Genomic DNA, 14,414 nt, shown 5'->3' on the forward strand with positions numbered 1-14,414 from the left:
TCTAGATAAGGGGATTCTGTAATTCTATCAATGTACTGCTTGTGTCACTTGTGTGTTCATATGGAGCTCTACTTTTCCCTTCTACAAGTCCCCTCCCAATGGAGCTATCCTGCAGGACCTAGGTTCCCTAGGGCTGGGTTTCTCCAGCCCAAGAACTGGATGAACACACATCCACCCACACATACATTAACAGAGCAAGTCTCCAGCACTGTCAAGCTGACCCCTTATATGTCCCTGGACTCACTGGGCTGGATGAAGCAGCACTTTCAAGCTGACTCTCCTTATATGTCCCGGGGCTCCATGGACTGGGTCAAGCAGCACTTTCAAGCTGTTACCCTTATGTGTCCCAGATTCAGCACGTCCCTAACCCCACCTTCACACACAATTGTACTGACAGTAACCTACTTGATGAGCAAACCCCACAGTATTTTGGGCACTGAAGGGATCTTTAGCTTAGGTAAAAGAAGCATTGCTGCAGAGTAAATGGGGGAAGCTACAAACACAAAAGAGTAAGGTTCAGCAAGAGAGAGAGAAGCAACCAGCTTAACCATACAAGTTATTTATTGAATACTGGTGATAACTACACAAGGAGGCTTAAACCAACATAACATACATTATTAAAGGTTAATACCTAAGGTAGAAAGGAAAAATGAAAAGAGAGAGAGAGAGAGAGAAGGGGATCTCACCACTCCCTGAAGCTTGAACTGGTCGGGGTTCCCAGATGATGCTGGTAGCTGAGGGTCCTGACGGCAGGAGGCAGGCAGAGTCCCCAGCACACTCAGTCCGGAGAGTATGGAGTCCTAGTGGAACTGATGCAGAGTTTGGATCTAAGCATCAGAACCCTGACTGGAGGGTGGGTAGGGATTTTTGTAGAGAAAATACAATAATTGTTCAAGGGAGAACAATAGATTTGTTTATAGGTAAGGCTGATAACTAAAGGGTTTTCTTTAGACTAGACAAAAGGAGCTGATCACTCTTGGCTATGGGTGGTGTTTTCTTCCAGGGAGCTCACAATGCAACTAGGCGGCTTCACTATTTGGATATCAATTAAGGATTCATTACTAGAATTGGTCTGATTGCTGAGCTCGGTGTGTGCAGACATAGGTTCATTAGCATCTGGAGCAGAGATTCCCATGATGCAGTGCTTCCCTGCTTTTTTTTGGTCCCAGAATTCAGTGTGGTTCTTGGTTCTCCATTCCGTGTGCAAATGGGGATGTCTTAATCTTGTCACCCTTGTCAGGAGGGGTCTAGGTGTGTCTCCCAATGCCCTTCACTGCTCTCTGCAAGTTCTTTTCTCTGATGTGTTTTGGTTTAAGCAGAGTCTGGGAGGTCGGGGGGAGTCTTTCATGAGTCAGGCTGGATACTGCACCCTGGTTCCCCAAGAACACAGAGGTGTCTGGTATCAGACGGCAAGCTGCGGGGGGGGGGCTCTGCCAGTCTCCGCGAGAGCGGCAGGCAGGTTGCCTTCGGCGGCTTGCCTGCGGAGGGTCCACTGGTCCCGTGGCTTCAGCTGGCCTCCCGCAGGCAAGCCGACGAAGGCAGCCTGCCTGCCGTGCTTGGGGCGGCAAAATGCCTAGAGCCGCCCCTGACCCTAGGGGATGCACCGATGGATTGTGCCTCCTTTGTAGTCAGTTAGATGGAGACTGCAATATCAATGGCTTTCTGTAAGGTAAGCTGAGCCTCTGTCAATAGGCACTTCCGTATAGCTTCACTGTGCAGGCCACACACTAACTTGTCACGCAGGGCATCATTTAACATCTCCTTAAATTCACAGTGTTCTGCTAGCTTTTTTAAAATTGCTACAAATTGTACAACTGTTTCGTCTCCTTTCTGGTCTCTTTTGTGGAACCTATATCTTTCAGCAATTACCAGTGGTTTTGGAGAAAAAATGGGACCCCAGGATTTCCACAATGTCACTGTAAGATTTAGTCTCTGGCTTAACAGGGTGTAGTAAGCTGCATAGCAGGGAGTAGGTCTTAGCCCCTACAACACCTAAGAATATTGGCACCTTCTTCGCTTCTGTAATGTCATTTGCAATAACAAAAAGCTCAAAATGCTCAGCATATACAGGCCATTGCACTATAGTCTCCTCAAAATTTTCCAGTGGCCCTGTAAATATAGCCATGATTTTAATTTCAGGGTACGTCTACACTACGGGATTATTCCGAAGTTACATAAACCGGTTTAACAAAACAGATTGTATAAAATCGAGTGTGCGCGGCCACACTAAACACATTAAATCGGTGGTGTGCGTCCACGGTCCGAGGCTAGCGTCGATTTCGGGAGCGTTGCACTGTGGGTAGCTATCCCATAGCTATCCCATAGTTCCCGCAGCCTCCCCGGCCCCTTGGCATTTCCGGGTTGAGATCCCAGTGCCTGATGGGGCAAAAATCATTGTCGCGGGTGGTTCTGGGTACAGCCTCACCCCTCCCTCCCTGAAAGCAGCAGACAACCGTTTCGCGCCTTTTTTGCTTGGTGAACTGTGCAGACGCCATAACACAGCAAGCATGGACCCTGCTCAGCTCAATACCGCAATCGTGGATGTTTTAAACACCTCACGTACTCTCGTGCAGTATATGCTGAACCAGGACCTTCAAACCGAGTCGAGGAGGAGGCGGATACGGCAGCGCGGCGATGACAGTGATGAGGACGTAGACACAGAATTCTCTCAAACCGCGGGCCCCCGCGCTTTGGAGATCCTGATGGTAATGGGGCAGATTCTATCCATTGAACGCCGATTTTGGGCCCGGGAAACAAGCACTGACTGGTGGGACTGCATTGTGTTGCAGGTGTGGGACGATTCCCAGTGGCTGCGAAACTTTCACATGCGGAAGGGCACTTTCATGGAACTTTGTGACTTGCTTGCCCCTGCCCTGAAACGCCATAATACCAAGATGAGAGCAGCCCTCACAGTAGAGAAGCGAGTGGCGATAGCCCTGTGGAAGCTTGCAATGCCAGACAGCTACCAGTCAGTCGGGAATCAATTTGGAGTTGGAAAATCTACTGTGGGGGTTGCTGTGATGCAAGTAGCCAAAGCAATCACTAAGCTGCTGCTACGAAAGGTTGTGACTCTGGGAAACGTGCCGTCCATAGTGGATGGTTTTGCTGAAATGGGATTCCCTAACTGTGGTGGGGCGATAGATGGAACCCATATCCCTATCTTGGCACCGCAGCACCAGGGCACCCAGTACGTAAACTGCAAGGGGTACTTTTCAATGGTGCTGCAAGCACTAGTGGATCACAAGGGACGTTTCACAAACATCCACGTGGGATGGCCAGGGAGGGTTCATGACGCTCGCGTATTCAGAAGCACTACTCTGTTTAAACGGCTGCAGCAAGGGAATTACTTCCCAGACCAGAAAATAACCGTTGGGGATGTTGAAATGCCTGTCGTTATCCTGGGGGACCCAGCCTACCCCTTGATGCCATGGCTCATGAAGCCATACACAGGCAGCCTGGACAGTGGTCAGGATCTGTTCAATTACAGGCTGAGCAAGTGCAGAATGGTGGTGGAATGTGCATTTGGCCGTTTAAAGGCGCGCTGGCGGACATTACTGACTCGCTCAGACCTCAGCCAAACCAATGTCCCCTATGTTATTGCTGCTTGCTGTATTCTCCACAATCTCTGTGAGAGTAAGGGGGAGACCTTTATGGCGGGGTGGGAGGCTGAGGCAAATCACCTGGCCGCTGATTACGCGCAGCCAGACACCAGGGAGATTAGAAGAGCACACCAGGAAGCGGTGCGCATCAGAGAAGCTTTGAAAACGAGCTTCATCAATGGCCAGGGTACAGTGTGACTGCTGTGTTTGTTGATGAACACCCAACCCCCATTGATTGACTCATTCCCTGTAAGCAACTCCCCCTCCCCCTTTGAGTACAGCTTACTTATGCAAATAAAGTCACTCTCGTTTAAAAATCATGAATTCTTTATTAATTCATTATAAAAAAGGGAGAAAAGTAAGGGTGTGGTTTGGGAGGAGGATAGGAAGGATGGAGAAGGCCATTAAAAAAATTTCACATTAACGACAGCCTTCTGGTTGGGCTGTCCACGGGGGTGGAGTGGGTGGGTGCACGGAGCCTCCCCCCACGCGTTCTTACACGTCTGGGTGAGGAGGATATGGAACAAGGTGTGGGTTGAGGATTGTTATACAGGGGCTGCAGCGGCACTCTGTGATCCTGCTGCCGTTCCTGAAGCTCCACCAGACGCCGGAGCATGTCAGTTTGATCACGCAGCAGCCCCAGTGTTGCATCCCGCCACCGCTGATCTTCCTGCCGCCACCTCTGATTTTCCTGCCGGTCTTCCTGCCGCCACCTCTCATCTCGGTTGTCTCTCCTGTCCTCACGTTCACTGGCATCTTTCCTGTAATTTGATACCACGTCCTTCCACTCATTCAGATGAGCTCTTTCATTGCGTGTAACTTCCATAATATCCGAGAACATTTCATCTCTCGTCTTCTTTTTCCTCCGCCTTATCTGTGCTAGCCTTTGGGATGGAGGAGGAACGCTTGAAATATTTGCAGCTGCATGAGGGAGAGAAATATTTAAAAAGATACATTTTACAGAACAATGGTTATACTCTTTCACAGTGAACAGCACTATTCACCTTACATAGCACATGTGATTTCCCTACAAGGTCGCATTTTTCATCTTAATACTGAGTGCCTGCAGCTCTGGAGTTACAGATCTCACAGACAGGTCCAGGCATCAGAATTCAACTTGCATGCGGCCATGGTAAGCCACTGTCTTTTGGCTTAGGCAGTGATTTACCCCTCCCCCCAATGCATGGCTAATACCACGCTAGCTCCCTGCTAATCAACACCCTTCCCACCCCCCCACCCACTGCATGGCTGGTAGCTTGGGAAGATCGCGTGACCAAACACAAAAAGATCATCGGCATTTCACTCCTCCTCCCCGCTTGGCTACGTGCAGGAAAGGTTTTTTAAGCTGCTGCAGTCCACGAACCCAGTAGGAAAATGGCCATCCCCCTTACTTAAATTCCTGATTTTTAACCAGGTTATCCTGAACGATATCACTTTGCTGAGGATCACACAGCGAGATAAAGAACGGATGCTTCTTGAATGCCAGCAATCACCGGGACCATACGCTGCTATGCTTTGCCATGCTATGATACCTGATTACTTGCTACATGCATGGCGTGGTAAAGTGTCCTACCATGGTAGGCGGAACAAGGCTGCCTTGCCCAGAAACCTTCTGCAAAGGCTTCTGGAGTACCTACAGGAGCGCTTCATCGAGATGTCCCTGGAGGATTTCCTCTCAATCCCCGGACATGTTAACAAACTTTTCTAAGTAACTATACTGTCTGCGAATGCATCCCAAGTCCTCAGGGCAAATCAATCATTAAAAAACGCTTGCTTAAAAAACAATGTTTGCTATTTGCAAAAGGTACACTCACCAGAGGTCCCTTCCATGGCGTCATTGTCTGGGATAGTTGCTTGGGAGGGCTGGGAGCAGGGTAATTCCGTCAGGGTCAGAAAGAGCTCCTGGCTGCTGGGGCTCACGGAGTGCTGTGTGCTCTCTGCTAGGTCGTCCTCCTCTTCTTCATCTTCCCCGTCTGCATAATCCTCAGATATGGCAGAGATTACAACCCCCACCTCGGAATCCATGGTCAGGGGTGGGGTAGTTGTGGCGCAGCCCCCTAAAATTGCATGCAGCTCAGCATAGAAGCGGCATGTTTTTCGACCTGCCCCGGACCTTCCGTTTGCTTCTTTGGTTTTCTGGTAGGCTTGTCTGAGCTCCTTAACTTTCACTCTGCACTGCACTGAGTCCCTGCTGTGGCCTTTATCTGTCATAGCCTTAGAAATTCTTTCAAATACTTTTTCATTTCGTCTTTTGGAACGCAGTTCTGTTAGCACTGAATCCTCTCCCCATATAGCGATCAGATCCAGTACCTCCCGTGCAGTCCATTCTGGAGCTCTTTTTCGATTCTCAGGAGACTGCATTGTTACCTGTGTAGATGAGCTGTGCGTGGTCACCTGTGCTGATGAGCTCTCCATGCTGGGGAAGCAGGAAATGAATTTCAAAAGTTCGCGGGGCTTTTCCTCTCTACCTGGCCAGTGCATCCGAGTTCAGAATGCTGTCCAGAGCGGTCAGTGGTGCACTGTGGGATACCGCCCGGAGGCCAATACCGTCGATTTGCGGCCACACTAACCCTATTCCGATATGTTAATTCCGATATTAGCGCTACTCCTCTCGTCGGGGAGGAGTACAGAAACCAATTTAAAGAGCCATTAAAATCGATATAAGGTGCCTCCTAGCGTGGACGGGTGTGGCGTTAAATCGGTTTTGCGCTCCTAAAACCGGTTTAAACGCCTAGTGTAGACCAGGCCACAGTTTGCACAGTCAGAGCAAACAAGCCAGTTCTCATCCCCTTCCAGCAGCAAACAAGGTTACTTCTTTCTGTTGCTGGGGCAGCACAGAGATCCCATCCTCGTCGCCACATTGTTATATCCTTGGGGGCAACAGTTTTAGGAAGAAATCAGTGGAGATACAGAGAGCTGCAAACCTTGAAAGCAGCCATTTATTGCTACGCACAGAACTAACCAACAGCCAGCCAAAACTGGCTGGGTTATCCCCTAATAATCTAACTCAGTTGCCATAGCAACACAAGATTCTATTACCACAACAACCAAGTACACAACAAGGAGGACTATACATACACCAATCATATAAGAAGGAAATTCGGGTTCATCAGAGCGATACCCGGTGCAACACAAAAAAGGAGCCCACAGGCTACTGTCTCAATCGCCCTTGCTTTCACACCAAGGGTTTTACCGAAGGTGCGGTGTGGCTACGACTGTGCAGATTTCACTCACTCAGAACGCAGGGACAGGAACCCCTTGGTCAGCCGATCCCCAGACGGAGAAGGCACCTGGACTCAAACACTCCACAGGGAGGATGGATAGACACAGAGACAGGACAATCCTCAGTCCGGACAAAACACAGAAATAATTACCTGACCAGATTCCTGATGTCAGATCCCGGGATCCCTACCAGAACAGAGTGGGAACCAACCGGTTCGATGGCGTAGACTTCACTGTGGTCGTGCACCCTTCCGTTCAGGCGGAGGACCGCTTGGGCCAAATGCCCAGGTGCCTGCTGCCATGGTCGTCCTACAAAAAACGGTCAGAAATCACACAGCCCCAGTGAAGATGGTTGCCATCTCGATGGGACCTCCAAATTGTCAAAGTAAGATTCAGGACTCACAATTTGTTAGACCACTCTGTTTATTAGCACAGCGCTCTGCTAATGAACTCAGATAATGTGAGCACCATGCAAGACCCACACTACCTTATTTTATACAGATAAAAAGGGTGCAAACGTAACAAGAGGACAAAGAAAGCAGAACTGGGAAGTTTACCCGAGGCTAGACATACATATTCAATTTCCTTACTAACTTTTACACACCTCCAGCTAATGTTCCACCATTCACTTAAGTGGACTCATTGTTTATGCCTTAATGTTTCTTTTCCTGACACCTGTATTTCAACATTCCTTATTTCTGCTTAAAGGTACATACAGCATTTCTTTAATCCATTCTATTTTTACAATATAATTCATTCTACATTAACAATTTTAGAATTGAATGCACCAACAAATGTAACTGAACTAAGACATGTAGCAGGGATGGTAAATTACCTTAGTGGATACCTACAAGACCTTCCTTCAATGACAAAACCACTGAATTGCCACTGTTAAAGTCCAACACATCTGGTCTATGGGGGCCAAATCAAGAAATTGCCTTGAAAGGATAAAATAAATGATCTAAATAGCTCCAGTTCTGAAGTGCTGTGATATGAACAAACCCACAGTGGTCCATGGAGATGCAAGCAGCTCTGTCCTGGATGGTGTATTGATGCAACAACATGGCTCTGAGTGGAAGCTAGTTGCATTTGGCTCTTGCACCCTCATAGATGCAGAAAAACATGTGCACAGATTGAAGAGGAGTGCCTGGGACATGTATGGGCATGTGAGAACTTTTACAGATATAAGTGTGGATTGGATTCATTTACACTGATAACAGACCATAAACTGCTGTAATCCTCATCAGTGGGAAAGACAGGATCAAGCCCCGCTAAGATGCTAAAGTCTTTTGATAAGATTAGTGCAGTTTAACCCAATTGATAAATATGTTCCTGGGAAAATCTGGTAGTAGCAGACACTCTGTCACAGACCCTGGAATCACACTCAAGTTACCTGTGAGCTCAAAGATGACATAAAGGCATACACATGGATGCTATGGACACATACAGACCAGCATCAGATAAAAGACAACCCCAACTACAAACAGCAATCTGAACAGACACGCAACTTCAGGAAGTTCTAAGTTACATTGGGGCGGCTGGCCCAAGTATCTAAAGGACACTATGGAAATGACAAAAGACTAATTTGCTGAACATGGACAATATAGTGAGTCAAATGAAATCATGGTTATAGGCAATTGTATCATAATTCCAAACTAAAGGAGAGGAGAAATCCTAAACCTCATCCATGAAGGATATTAAGGATTAACTAAATACCACAAACATGCCAGTCAGTTTGGACAGAAAGAATAAAGACTAAATTATCTGCATGTGAATACTGCAGAACTAACAGATCAACCCAACAAAAAGACCCTTTAATAACAAGAGTCTACCTGAGAGACATTGAAAACACTAGCTGCAGATTTATGCAAAATTCAGAGGATGTCACAGGCATTGTGAACTAATTTCCCAGCTCTATAGAAAGAATGTACTTGAAAGACATAATGTGCCACAGTATTATTGAGAAACTGAAGTGCACTTTTGCTCACTTTGGTATTTCAGAAGAACTAGTGATAGACAACAGGCCACAGTTCACTGCAGCAGAATGTAAGTTGTTCTGAATGAAGTATGATTTTGATCATTATTAGTGGCCCACATTACCCACAAACAAAGAGAGAGACTGAGAGAATTGTACAGATAGCCAAGAAAATCCTTCAGCAGGAAGATCAATTCCTTGCTCTTCTGAGTTACAGATCTGTACCAACAGCTGTTACTGATGGGAAGGCAACTCAGAATTCCTGTTCCAATTTTGGAAAAGAATCTGTCTTCAAAGTGGCCAGTCATGAAGAAAGTAGCCAAACTGGATAAAAAGACTAAAAGAGCTGTACTATTGGGTTATCCGGGAGAGGGGGCGGGCGGAAGCCCGCCCCATGCTAACGGATCCCCCCCCCAGCCTAAGGGGAGGATCCACAGGGCCACAGAAACCCACTAAGTGTGGGGGACAACTAATAAAAGAACAGGGACAGGAGTGAGGTCAAAGGGTCATAAGGAGGGAGCCTGATGGGGACACCGAGCAGAGAACCCCGGACAGCGCCCACTGCTCCTCGAAGGCGTCAAGGGAGCCAGCGGACGCCGCCTAGAGGAACTCCGCCCGGAGACGTGAGCGGACGAGGGATCGGAAACAAGCCCCACAGTCGCAGGAGTCTCCGTCGGCCAACCTCCTCTCCCTGGTCGCGTGGATGGCCTTTTTAGCAAGGGCGAGGAGGAGGTTGACCAGGAGGTCCCGCGACTTTGTGGGGCTACGGATAGGGAGTGCATGGATAAGGAGGTGAGGGGAAAAGTGCAGCCAGAAACGTAACAGAATGTCGGTGAGGAGCCGGTATAGGGGCTGCAACCTGGCACACTCTAGGTAAACATGCGCCAGGGTCTCCCTCACGCCGCAGAAGGGGTAGGTGTCCGGGACAGGGGTGAACCGCGCCAAGTACACGCCCGTGCTCACGGCCCCGTGAAGGAGCCGCCAGCTGATATCCCCGGTGGGCCTCGGGACCAGGGTGGAGTACAGGCTGGCCCACCGGGGCTCCTCACCCTCCACAGGTGGCAAGAGGTCCCGCCACTTGGTGTCGGGGCGGGACACGAGGGTGAGGAAGTGAACGGTATGGAGCACGAGCGCCAGAGATGCTTCCTTGGCGCGGTTTGGAAACGGACCTGCTGCAGATCGTGCAGCCGGCTGGCGGAAAAAGGGCGGGGGGGCCGGTCGGGTCCACAGGGCAGGGGCCCGATGAAGAGGTCCGGAGGGCTCGGGGTAGGGGGTGGGCGGGGCGTGCCCTCATGCAGGACACAGTCGAGGTAAGCCCGAGCAGCGGGCGGCAAAGCGGCCTTCACCTCCTGTAGTATGCGCCGGGGAGTACAAGGTCTGGAGAGCCCCATCCGCCGAGCGAGAGTCAGGGGATCCAGCCAGTCTCCCCGGTCGTAGTCCAGGAGGTCTCCGACCCTGGTGGCATCTGCCAGGACCAACCTCTGGCGCACCGCGGGGGACTCCGCCACCTGCACACGGAGCTGAGGGTTGTGTAGCAGGGGCTCCGCGAGGAGGTCTGCCCCCTCGGTGGCCGCCACGGACCTGGTCGCAGAGAACAGCTTCCAGGTCCGGAGGAGGTCCTGGTAGAAGACCGCGAGACCTCTCCGGGCTGCCGGAAGGCCCCTCGGGTCGAGATAAAGGAGCTGCCGGTCGTATCGGAGCCCTCGGAAGCGGCGCAGGAAGGCGTGCGCCAGGGCTCTCCATGCCGGACTACCCGCACCATAAAGGAGCCTCTGCAGTGCCTGGAGGCGGAAGACATGGACCTGAATGCGGAGGCACTTCAGGCCCTGCCCTCCCTCGTCCAGGGGCAGGTGGAGTACCCCTGCAGGGACCCAGTGCAGTCCTGGCCAAAAGAACTCCAGCACCACCCTCCGGAGGTCGGTCAGGAACACCGGGGCCGGGACCAGGGTGTTGAGCCGGTACCAGAGCATGGACAGGACCAGTTGATTGAGCACCAGTGCCCTCCCTCGGAGGGAAAGGCACCGGAGGAGTCCTGTCCATTTCTGGAGCCGCTCCGCCACCCTGCCCTGCAAACCTTGCCAGTTTTCCGGCGGAGAGGGATGCGTGGCAGAAAGGTAAACGCCGAGATAGAGCAGCGGACCCGCGCTCCACCGGATGGCCTGAAGCGCGGGTGGGAGGGAGCTCGCCTGCCACCCGTCCCCGACCACCAGGCCAGAGCTCTTGACCCAGTTGACCCGGGCGGAGGAGGCCGCCGAGTACACAGCTTGGCAGGCCTCCACCCGTGCCAAGTCGCCCGGGTCCTGGACCATGAGGAGCACATCGTCGGCGTACGCCGACAGGACCAGCCGCAGCTCCGGCTCCCGAAGCACCAACCCCGTCAACCTCCTGCGGAGGAGACAGAGGAAGGGCTCGATCGCTAGGGCGTACAGCTGGCCCGAGAGGGGGCACCCCTGCCGCACTCCCCGCCCGAAGCTGACCGGCTCGGTCAGGGTCCAGTTGAGCCTGACCAGACACTCTGCGGAAGCGTACAGCACCTGGAGAAAACCCACAAACTGGGGTCCAAAGCCTAACGCCTGCAGAGTGCCCAGGAGATACCCGTGGTCCACCCTGTCGAATGCCTTCTCCTGATCCAGGGACAGGAGGGCGAACGACAGACCATCCCTGCACCCAAGCTCCAAGAGATCCCGGACCAGATACAGGTTATCGAAGATGGTGCGGCCCGGGACGGTGTAGGTCTGGTCTGGGTGGATCACGTCCTCCAGCACGGACCCTAGCCGAATCGAAATGGCCTTCGCGACAATTTTATAGTCCGTACTGAGGAGCGAGATGGGACGCCAATTCCATAAATGGCGGAGGTCCCCCCTCTTTGGCAATAAAGCGAGCACGGCTCGCCTGCACGAGAGAGGGAGGACCCCGCTCCGCAAGGACTCGGCCCAGACGGTGACTAGGTCTGGGCCGAGGACGTCCCAGAACACGCGGTAGAACTCCACGGTCAGCCCGTCCATGCCCGGGGATTTATTGGTGGGCATGCGACGGAGGGCTTCCGAGAGCTCGGCCAGAGTGAGAGGCAGCTCTAGCCGGTCCCGGTCGCCCGCGCTGACCATCGGGAGTCCGTCCCAGAGCACTTTGCAAGCGGCAGGATCGGTCGATCCGGGGAGAAAAGGCGCGCGTAGAAGGTCCGGGCCCTCTCGCACATCTCCGCCGGATCCGTGAGGGGGGAGCCGTCCTCCGCCAGGAGGCAGGTGACGTGCTTCTTGGCCCCCCTCCGTTTCTCCAGGGCGTAGAAGAAGCGGAGCCGCGATCCATCTCCGAAGGAGGCGGATGCGGATCGAACAAAGCGCCCGGGCCCGATGGTCTTCGAGGACCCGGAGCTCCTCCCGCTTCTCCCGGCACGTTCCGCAAAGGGATGGATCCTCGGGGCTGGCGGCCAGACGCCTCTCCAGCTCTAAGACCTCCCGCTCCAACTGCCCTATCGCCGCATCCCTCCGTCGGCTGGCGCCCCGGGTGTAGTCACGGCAGAAGAGCCGGGCACGCACCTTCCCCACATCCCACCAACGCCGCGCCGAGGGAAAGGCGCGCCGCTGCCCTCGCCAGGCCAGCCAGAACTCCCGGAAGGACGCCACGAAGCCCCCATCCTCCAGCAAGCTGTTGTTGAAGTGCCAATAGGCCGGCCCTGGCCTCTCCGCGCAGAGAGAGGCCGTCACGGTGACGAGGTGGTGGTCCGAAAAAGGGGCCGGCCGGATGCTGGAGGACTGGGCCCATGAGAGATGGAACTGGGACAGATAGATGCAGTCCAACCGGGAGTGGCACGACCGATGGGCTTCCACCCGGACATAGGTGTACGTGGAGGCGTCGTCCGGGTGGTGGTCACGCCAGACGTCCACCAGGGAGTGATGGGCGACGATCTCCCTGAGGACGTCCGCGGCGGCCGGGCTCTGCTCGGTTCCCGAGCGGTCCCGCTCCTCGAGGACGGTGTTAAAGTCCCCGCCCAGGACCAGGCACTCGCGAGGATCCAGGGAGCCGAGGAAGGCGGACGCCTGCCGATAGAACTGCAGCCGCTCCGGGGCAAATGCCGGGGCATAGATGTTGATGAGGTTGACCACAAGCCCCGCCATGCGGACCCGGAGGTGCAGCAGGCGGCCCGGCACAGCCTCGGCGACCCCCAGCACCTCTGGCCGTAGGTCGGGGGAGAACAGGGTAGCCACTCCAGCCTGATGGGTGGTGAGATGGCTGAAGTAGACCCCGTCCCCCCACTCCAGCCGCCAGTTAGCTTCGGCGGCCGGATCCGTGTGGGTCTCCTGCAGGAAAACCACGGAGTACCCCCCCTCCCGAAGGAAGGAGAGCACCTGGCTCCTGCGGAAACCCACCCTACAGCTCCGGGTGTTTAGTGTGGCAAAGGTGATGACTGCCATGAGGAGGGCTGGGGGGGATCCACGTCAGCAGGGGCGCTCACGGCCCCCGTTGGGCCACGCAGCAAACCGTGGCCCACCCCGAAGGCGAGCAGGGAGTCACGGAAGCCGCGCGCCCGGTGGTAAGCCGCGACATTCTGCTTCCCGGTCCCCTTGCCCTCCCCTATGAGGGCCCGCGTGGCCAGGAGGATCCGGTGGAAGTCCCCCCAGCGCTGGAGAGCAAGCACGACCTTGTTGCGGGAGCCCCGGACGTCCTCCAAGAACTCCCGCAATTCCTCTCGCAGCGTATGGGGGGGCGGGGTCACTGGCCTCCGGGGGTCCACCGATGGGACCTCTGGCGCAGCCCCGTGGCCCACCGGGACGGGCAAGCAAGGGGCGGGCCCTGGCTCAGTGGGGGGCGGCGGAGGGAAGAGTACAGCCCCGAGTGGGTCGGGACTGTGAAATTCAAAGGCCGCTCCCTGGGAGTCCCCTTCTGGGAAAGGGAAGGAGACAGCCCCAGGGGCGGCAATAACATCATGGGAGGTGGAGGGGGCAGGGCTGGGGTCAGGAGCAGGGGTGGGGGGAGGGAGAGAGACGGGACCCTGGGCCGCAGGAGCTGAACCATCAGTAAGTGGCTCCTCGCGGCCAGGTACGGGAGTTGGAGGGGTAGGGAGGGGGTCCCCAGTGACACCGGGCTCAGGCTCAACGGCAGGTAGAGCAGCCTCGGCGCAGAGAGATGCAGAACCCTCAGAGGGTCCCCCACCCGGGAAGGAACTCGATTGCCCTACACCACCGAGGGACACCCCCGGTAGCCCATCTCCCTGCCACGAGGCACCGGCCGTCGCTACAGCAGGCTCGGCAGCCAGCAGCAGGGTGCCGTCTGCAGCCGGGCAGGCTGAGGAGTCCAGGGGACCCGCAGAGGCGGGAGCGGACGCAGCGGGAGGGTCGGTGGAGCACGGGGAAGGGGAAGCTGGGGTGAGGTCGGCTAAGTCGAGGCCCGTGGGCAGAGGGTCGTCCTCCCCCGGGGTGACCGGGGTCAGACCCAGGGCCTCGATCTCCGCGAAGATGGAGGGGAGCTCACCTCCCACCACCCCGGGGTCCTCCCCACTCGCACCCGAGGCGACGCTCACCTCGGGTATTGCGGGGGGCAAGGGAACAGGAGGGGCTTCATCGGAGGCCTCCGCAAGAAGGGACTGCGGAGGAGGGATGGTGGTACCTTCCGGTGCTGCC

Source organism: Mauremys reevesii, unplaced genomic scaffold (assembly GCF_016161935.1).
Source record: "Mauremys reevesii isolate NIE-2019 unplaced genomic scaffold, ASM1616193v1 Contig53, whole genome shotgun sequence".
NCBI classification, from domain to species: domain Eukaryota; kingdom Metazoa; phylum Chordata; order Testudines; family Geoemydidae; genus Mauremys; species Mauremys reevesii.